The sequence below is a fragment of the Cheilinus undulatus genome, linkage group 15 (genome assembly GCF_018320785.1).
Source record: "Cheilinus undulatus linkage group 15, ASM1832078v1, whole genome shotgun sequence".
Taxonomy (NCBI): domain Eukaryota; kingdom Metazoa; phylum Chordata; class Actinopteri; order Labriformes; family Labridae; genus Cheilinus; species Cheilinus undulatus.
Genome location: NC_054879.1, coordinates 2179680 through 2189125, shown reverse-complemented (window position 1 = coordinate 2189125; position 9446 = coordinate 2179680). Strand labels below are relative to the sequence as shown.

General features: G+C 41.6%; 2 pseudogenes; both read left to right on the top strand.

Moving 5' to 3' along the window:
* Positions 1-3285: 3285 nt before the first annotated feature.
* On the top strand, positions 3286-4274 carry LOC121522566 (annotated as a pseudogene).
* Positions 4275-5628: 1354 nt separating this feature from the next.
* Positions 5629-6607, top strand: LOC121522565 (annotated as a pseudogene).
* Positions 6608-9446: the final 2839 nt, after the last annotated feature.

The following is a 9446-nucleotide window of genomic DNA, read 5'->3' as shown; positions in this document are numbered from 1 at the left end:
TCATTTATCATGTGGATTTCAACCATGGAAATATAACCAGTGCTTTTACTGGAAAAAAAATGAGTGCTGGTACTCTCTTCTCACACAATCCCAGAACTAATTTGGGTGGTATGGAGCATAAAACGTAAAAAGGCCTTTAAATGAAATAAATTAGAAGTATCAAATACCGAGAGTTTATAGTTATTCTTTGTTACCAAATGTAGAGATGAATCAGCCCCTCCCCTCACTGACACCCTCAGTCTCTGCTCCGCCTGTAAGCGCTCTTTGTCACCGTATATCCAGACTTTTGGCCTTTGTCAGTGAGTCAGCTGTTCTTTAAGCAAAACTACAGCCCTTGATCCTTTGACCAACAGTCTACTTGGTCATTTTTAATACTGTTACTGAATATTGTTGTTGAGGTCTCGTTCAGCGGCAGTACAAACAGGTGTCAGTGGAGCATCAAGCCCCGTGGAGCAGGAGCTGTGCTCACGCGCTGCGTCACTGTCCAGGAGAGATGAACAATATAATCTCTAGTTTCGCTCCAACAGTGGCAGGTGAGCTCACCTGGATTCTTGTTCAGATAAAAACTTAACGGTACACAGCGGGAAGAGCGCCGTGTGCCACAGAATGCATCTATTTAGATGCAGTCATGACTCATCCAGTAAAGCTGTCAGCTGTGGAGAGGACAGGAGAGCGTAGCAGTGCTTGCCGGTAAGCTGGAAGGAGTCCCGGTATGCCAAGGGGCAAAATTTAGAAGTGCTGGAGCTGCGTACCGCTGCATACCAGCCCACTTAAAGCACTGAATATAACAGATAGATGGGTGAATGATGATTCAGATCAGCGCCTGTTCTCTCTTGCTCGCTCACCAACGACCGACCCTCCTCTCTCTCTCTCTCTGAACCTCACTTTAACACCGTAGTGTCCATATCAGTCATAGATATCTAACAGATAAAGGCATACGTTTGTAGCGTACTCACAGGTCATAACAAAGACAGAATTAAAAAGTTGTTCTCCATCTCTCCGACTTGTCTTAGCGCTGTGACGAGCGTGTGCTGTATGAAGCTCTTTGTCAGGATGGATCCAGCGGGATTTTAAAGGAGTGACGGACAACTAAAAGTCCAGCGCAACCTCTAGTTTGTGCTTATGTGCAAACAACATGTAATATTGACTACTGGTTGTAATCACACACCCAAGCATCCACTCTTTCATTAAAAACAGACGTTGTCCAGTTCAGCAGAGAGGGACACAGCCGCTCAGATGTGACCCCTCAGAAACCACACACACATACACACACATACACACACAGCCACACACGTCATGGCAGTGAATTGTAGAGCAACGTCTTCCCTCGATGCAGAACTTCGAATGGTCAACGACGACGTACCCCGTAGACACAACGCAGAAGTATAAATCAGGCTTAAGCCTGCTCACAGAAGACTCAAACCTCCGCCCTCCTCCCATTGGAAATGACTGGAGGTGTGTTGGTAGCCTACTACATGTGCTCAGCGGTGTGTCTGTAAGCCCCTTTAGTGAAAAGATTAACGTGCGATAATTTTCTTATCATACGATAAGAGTCTCGCGTTAACATAGCAGGTTAACGCCGTTAACGGCCCAGCAATAATATATACACAGTGCTTAACAAATTTCTTAGACCACCTGTCATATCTGTCTCAGAGACCATCCAGCATCATGAAGTGCTTTAATGTGGACTCTTTCATTTTCATCCAGCTCTCCACGTTTTACCATTTTGAACAGGAATGAGGAATTTCAAACTGAATTCACCCAAATGTGAGCCGGCTCACTGGGCTTCTCTGAGAAGTCAGAAATGAATCAAGCATAACATTCAACCACTAAAACAAATTTTTCTGCAAGTAAATAACTTTAATCTGACATATTAATCAAGAAATATTAATGTGCTTTACTATTTTTTCAGGTTTTTGTAAATCAGTCAATTTAAAAATTCATGGATAACAATAATTATATTTGTTCTCTGGGGTTCAATCCCTCGATGATTTTATTTTTTTTCTAAATGAATAAGCAACATTACACCAACAATTATACATTGCCATTGTAGCCCTGTTTGTATGTTGTACCCCTTTAGGTTGATTAAATGATGTACAAACAGACCGTTGATCATTTTTGACCTCATATGTACTCTTTTTACCAAAAAAGGGGAGTACTATAATGTCAGAAACAAGAACCTGAGGGGAAAATCCTCTGTGCCTTTGTACCTTAGGGAACATAAATGGAGGCGTACTCCAATTTCTGTCAGTGTATGAAAAGCAGAAAGAGCGGACTTTTGGTCTGAGCCAAATCAACTGAATCACCAACTTTAACTGAACTCCTCTCTCTAGCTGGGTTCTATCTGCCCAGTGTTTTCACTGGACACTGTGAGTTTATGCTACATCACATAATGTCATTTGTTCTTTTCACAGTAGGTGTGAACACAGTAGATTACTGTAAAGAAACACAGTCACATGTTGTGAAATCTTGGTCATAACAGACAAACACATTTCCTAGGTCCAGTGATTTTTTTGTGTAACTGTGGCCAAAATCCATTTTCAACTGTACAAGCATGAGAGAAACCAGAGAGAAATTCATCGAATTTATAAAATGGTACGCAGAAATCACTGGATATCAACATGGCTTAAAGATTGAGAACTAATAATACAATCAATGTTAGAGAGAAAGTTAGGAACTTCTGTACACATGACAACTGGAGTTACATCATCTCTCTTTAGGCCCTGTAGGTACATGTTCACTCTCTAGTGACTGAAGACGAGAATAAAAGTGATGGTAGAGCCTACATGTGGGAAGGATGCTGAGAGGTGTTTGTCTCTGCTGAGGAGGACCATGTACTGATGCAAAGACTGTTTCTAACATGTCTGTTTGACTCACTGCTGTGTGACTGTTGTGGTCAGACAGAGCAGTTTAAGATGTTTTTCTGTCATGACTTATGTTTTGATGTGATTGATGACAGAAGCTGTTAAAGAGTGAAGGATCTGAAGGTTGTGTTTTTGCACTGATAACACAGGTACATCATATCTGCATGTGTATAACTGACATGAAATGTTGACATTCTTCTTTTAATCCTTTTTATCAATCCTCAAACACAGGCTGCAATTATTTCAACACTTGATGTCATTTTCCTGGAAGCTCAGGTGTGTAATATATCATGTAAACATAAATGTTAGAGACTTTTATTTTAAGTTACTCACCTTTCTGTCCTTCTTATAATCGGTCGTTTCTCTGCCTTTCTTCACTCTCACTTCTCCTCATCTAGCTCTGTTTTTGTCCTTTAAGAAGATGAAGAGTAACATGAGTGTGAATCCTTCATATTTCCAGTTCTCTCTGTTTGCAGATTATGGGTCCCTCAGATATCTGTTCTTCAGTCTGTGTCTGCTGATCTACATGACTATAATCTCTGCTAACGTTGTGATTGTTCTGGCAGTGTTCCTGGACAAGTCTCTGCATCAGCCCATGTATATTTTTATCTGCTGTCTGTCTGTAAACTCTCTGTACGTCTCAGCCGCCTTCTTCCCAGGTGTCTCATGGACATTGTGTCTGATGATCATTTCATTCCCAGAGCAGCTTGTTTCACTCAGGTTTATGTTGTTGGAACTTATCTGACACACGAGCTAACTCTCCTCGTCATCATGGCCTATGACAGATTTGTTGCTATTTGTCAGCCTTTACACTATCACAGTAAAATGACAGCTAAGACGGTGCTCTGTCTTATATTGTTTTCTCAGTTCTCTTCGGTATTTCTTGGCAATGTAATACATCAACTCCCCTCTATTCCCTTTTGTGGCAATAAGTTGCACAAGATTTTCTGCGCTTACAGACCTTTGTTGCGGCTGTCATGTGAGGACACAACAAAGAGGATTATTTTAAGTGAAACTGTAAGTATGACAATAGTCTTCATCACAATGTCCTTTATCCTCTACACCTACCTGCGCATCCTGCTGGTCTGCAGGAGAGGCTCGTCTGACGTCAGAGGAAAGGCCTTACAGACCTGCCTGCCTCACATAGTCTCATTTGTAAATTACTGCATCTCATGTTACTGTGACTTTGCACTGACTCAACTGAGGTTGGATCAGAAAAATACATTAGTAATAGTTGTTTTATCTCTGGAATATCTGATCATTCCTCCCATCAATAACCCTCTAGTTTATGGTCTGAATCTGCCCCAGATCAGAGGAGTGATCTTTAGACGTTTAAGGTGTTGCAAAGTCGTAATTGCTGTAAAACCAAAACCCAAAGAGTCACAGAAAGTCACAGAAAGCATAAAATAAAGCTTTTCTCCCCCATTTAATTGTATAATGTGCAAATTTGCTGTCTTTAATGTAACAGTATTCTTTGTCTATCTGCTGACATAGTTCCCATAAACATCAGTGAGATTCAACCACAAAGCAGCACTGAAGGGCCCTCACACCCCATTGCATGTCCGGTGTACCCAACCGTGCTGTGTGCTGCAGCAGAGTAAAGCATATTAATCTTCTTAGGACTGCTATTTATCATGTTAAATGAGGAAAAAGAGGAGATTATACAGTCCTTAACAAATGTCTTAGACCACCTGTCATATCTGTCTCAGAGACCATCCAGCATCATGAAGTGCTTTAATGCGGACTCTTTCATTTTCAGTCAGCTCTCCATGTTTTACCATTTTGAACAGGAATGAGGAATTTCAAACTGAATTCACCCAAATGTGAGCCGGCTCACTGGGCTTCTCTGAGAAGTCAGAAATGAATCAAGCATAACATTCAACCACTAAAACTCATTTTTCTGTTCAGGAATGACAGTAAATAACTATAATCTGACATATTAATCAAGTAATATTAATGTGCTTTACTATTTTTTCAGTTTTGTTATAAATCAGTAAATTTGAAAATTCATCAATAACAATAATAATTCTATTTTAGCATTAAAAATATCATTTGGGTTAAAGAGCTTCTACATATTGGTGTATTAACCATTGCAGAAACATCAAAAATGATTTTGGTTTTACCAATATTCCTATTGGATAATTACTGCATGGGCGATTATCTTTCAGTTGGCAACAAGTTATTTAACCCCAGCTGATGCTATGAATAACTGCTCATTTCTTGAAAGACACATCCTGTGGTCATAGAAAAGATGTTAGTCTGTTAGTCTGCATGCAAAAAAGGCTTCAGTTTGCTATGGAGCATAAAGATTGGACTCTGGAGGAATGGAAGAAGTTCATGTGGTCTGATGAGTCCAGATTTATCCTGTTCCAGAGTGATGGGCACATCAGTACAGACATACAGACATTTGTGGAGGCTCTTCATAGATCCTGTCTGCTTTGCTCTGGTCACAGCTCTGATATTTTGGCGTCTTCACTGCTCTATCTGATCTGTGCTTTGACTAACTCAGCATGTTTTAAACTGTGTGTGATCTATGTGTGCATCTTTCTAAACTCTTGGACATTTGTTGGTTTTGCAGATCATCACCTGCTAAATTTGCTTGAATGTGTAACAGATGTCATCAACTTGTTTGCTCGCCAATGTTTTGTGTAATTTTCAGGTGTGATAGAAACTTTACTGCACCCCCCTGAGTCACACAATGCTGTCTGTTTCGTACTTGTTCTCAGTCTTTCTCATCCTCTCCCAGCTCTGCCGTGGTTCAGACATGAAGAGTAACATGAGTGTGAATCCTTCATATTTCCAGTTCTCTCTGTTTGCAGATTATGGGTCCCTCAGATATCTGTTCTTCAGTCTGTGTCTGCTGATCTACATGACTATAATCTCTGCTAACGTTGTGATTGTTCTGGCAGTGTTCCTGGACAAGTCTCTGCATCAGCCCATGTATATTTTTATCTGCTGTCTGTCTGTAAACTCTGTACGGCTCAGCTGCCTTCTTCCCCAGGTTTCTCATGGACATTGTGTCTGATGATCATTTCATTCCTAGAGCAGCTTGTTTCATGCAGATATATGTCATTTACACCTATTTAAGACACGAGCTAACCCTCCTCACCATCATGGCCTATGACAGACTTGTTGCTATCTGTCAGCCTTTACACTATCACAGTAAAATGACGATTAAAATAGTGCGACGACTCATAATTTTCTCTGTCTTGTACCCAGCTTCAAATGTTGGAGTTTGTGTGTATATGGTCAGCCTTTTGCCTTTCTGTGGAAATAAGCTGGAGAGGTTATTTTGCACTAACTGGCCTGTGATTCAGCTCTCATGTGGAGACACAGCTATCTTCAACATCCTTGGGGGTGTTTCTTCTTTTATAACCGTCCTAATCCCCCTGATCTTCGTCCTCTACACCTACCTGTGCATCCTGCTGGTCTGCAGAAGCTCAACTGACGTCAGAGGAAAGGCCTTATAGACCTGCCTGCCTCACATAGTCTCATTCATAAACTACTGCATCACGGTGTTCTGTGAGTTTTCCTTGTCTCGTTATAAGGCTGATGAGAGAAATGCTTTTGTAGTAGTAGTTCTATCTCTGGAGTGCTTGGTTGTCCCCCCTGACAGTAACCCCCTGGTTTATGGTCTGAACCTGCCCCAGATCAGACGGGTGATCTTTAGACGTCCTAAAATCATCTCTGAGGTAAAACACAAGGCCCAGCATGCACAGAAGCCATCTGATAAAAGTTTCTGATTTTCTGTGTCACACAATGTGCGTCTTAGATGGTCACTGTTGGACACACATCTGATATTTGTTTTTCTTTGATTTATTCATCAATAACTGCTATTGATCACCCTCTATGTTGGTAGCTGTTTTTGTCAATTATAAACAATTAAAAATGTCAAAAAAGGATGATGTGGTGCAGACGTGGTTAGGATGGGCCCCGTGTCTGTGGGCGGCACAGGTTCAAGTCCAGCCTGGGATTTTTCATGTATGCCATTTCTCACTCTCTCACCTCTGTTCCAGCACGTTCTCCTGTCCTATCTCACAAATAAAGGCAGAAAAGCTGATTTCCAATAACTTATCCAGAATCAGTCCTCTGTAACATAATTTTAGCTTATGGCACATACTATTACCTGACTTTAGAGAAGGGAATAATAACCACTTTTACAATGACGTGGAGTGTAAGAAACAGTGATGTCTTGAATTTCTGGAACGAAGGGAAGCACCATGAAGATCAGATTATTGGTTCTGGTGAAGATGCAGTGCACCTAGAAATGTTAATCCTCAGCACCTGATTACATGTCCTAAAGTTACACCTCACAGGCAAGTCTTGGGGTGTAACTTTAGGACATGTAATCAGGTGCAGAGGATTAACATTTCTAGGTGCACTGATTACATGTCCTAAAGTTACACCCCCAGATTTGCCTGTGAGGAAGCACCCACTGAAACATCTTAGTGAGGGATGCACCATATTGGACTTCTGCTGAAATGGCGACATTTACAGACTCTTTCCAGACAAGCAGTCACAGATAAACTCACCAACAGTCTCCTGTCCAGAGCTGAGGGAGGAGCGGGGAGGTAGACTGGTAACTAGTTTATGTTCAGGGTGCACAGTGGACCCCAGACACCCACCTTTACCCAGTGGTACAGTTCTGCTGATATTTAAAGGGATATTTGGGGATTTTTGAAGGTGGGTTGTATGAGGTCCTTGGCTATAGTAGTGGCATTAGCCTCCAGTGATTTCTGTGAAAGCTGAGCCTGTGGTTATTATGAGCTAAGAGAGATCCGGGGCATAGTGGCTGTAGATGGGAACGTTTTGTCTCCGCACTTTGACAAGTTTTACATTAAAAAAAGGGCCAAGAAAATATGTTGGCTCTTTTGTATGCTGTCTCAAAAACGTACAAAGCTATTCATTTCTCTTTCTGAACAGTAGACCCCAAATTACCTGGTGGTGTAGGTGTTGAAAATGTGAACCCATTCTCAGGATCTCTCCTGCTCCAAACTTTCTAATGAGGTATCTCTCTCCGTTTGTGTAAGTTCTTCTTCGGTGTACTCATGCAAATATCCTCTCGTATCCACAGTAAACGGCACATCATCATCGAGCTAAAATAACTCGTATTACTTTGTTCTAGCTTGGTGCGGTGTTACTATCCCCGTAGAGGCCTGCAGACCCACGCAGCTGATCAGAGGAGATCAGTGCGCAGTGGAAGGGAGACAGAGGCCCCGTTCACACAGAAATGAATTCAGGTGTGTACGCTCTTAAGGCGCCTGCGTGGGTTAGGCCAAAACAATGATAGCGGACTACACGGTTGTGTTCGTGCTGCAGACGCTACAGAGCTTGTTGTGGCTTTTACGGAAAAATCTAATGCTCCTTTGCCACCACCGCGAAATGCATACACCACATGTTCTTAAATCCAACACGGAGAACAACCAGAAGGTCAACTAAATGGAAGTTTGTGTTAGTTTTCGGTGATGTTCTTCTTCTACTCTGGTGCATTTCCGTGGCAGCGTTACAGCGCCACATATAGGCTTGGCATATGTACTACAGCGTTTTCAGTTGTTTCAGTGGTTCCGTGTTTACGTGGATATTTCCTGAAACAATCCCGTCTTTACAGAAAACTTTTCCAAAACGAAACGGCAGTATAGCGTTTTCATTTCCGTGTGAACGGGGCCAGAATGCTGAAAGATGCATCATAAATCAGTGCCTGAAACTAACATATTTACACGAATACATACACGCTGCTGATCTCTCTGAGCTCGTAATAATCACAGAATCACTGCAGGCTAATGCCACTACTATAGCCAAGTTACAGAAGAAGATTAGGGCCATTTTCCAAGGAGAAAAACATTTTGGGCAAGTCGAGATTAAAGTCAAGACTTCTAGAAAAAAGTCTAAACCTTGTATTACTAACAGCAGATCATAGACGCTGTGTGTTTATGTGCTGATGAGAGAATCGATGTGAGGCATAAGGCACAACTCTCTGCTATTGTCTCTAATACTCAGACATCAACAGGAGAGACAGAACAGCTCTCGTGTCTCTTCCTCTCCGTCTGATCACCTGTAGCAACGAAGAGCGAAGGGAGATTGATGGCTCGTTTATTGATCATGGACAGATTGCTGCAAATGACAAGAAAGCAAAAAAAGGAAGACTTTGGCACGTGTTACTGGAAACTCTAGTTAACAGTACTGTGTATGATACATGAAGGAAATGTCACCTGCAAAACACCATGTCCACGAAGTACGTTACACTTTTGTATGGAATTTAGAGATAAAAATCAGTAGGTTTTCATTACCGCTTTCATGTAGCACCTCCATGCTTCCCTTCAGAAATGTCAGCAGATTTGTTTACATTGACGTTGTTTATCCCACCACAACAAACACTGATCAATAAACGAGGGGTCAATCTTCCTTCGCTCTCCCATTATCGAGGATGAACCTGTCATCTGTGTGTCTCTACGGGTGATCAGACGGAGAGGAAGAGAAACAAGAGCTGTTGATGTATGAGTATTTAAGACAATAACAGAAAATCATGACTGTCTCTCCAGAACGCCTTATGTCTCATAACCATGAATGTGAAACTAAACCTTA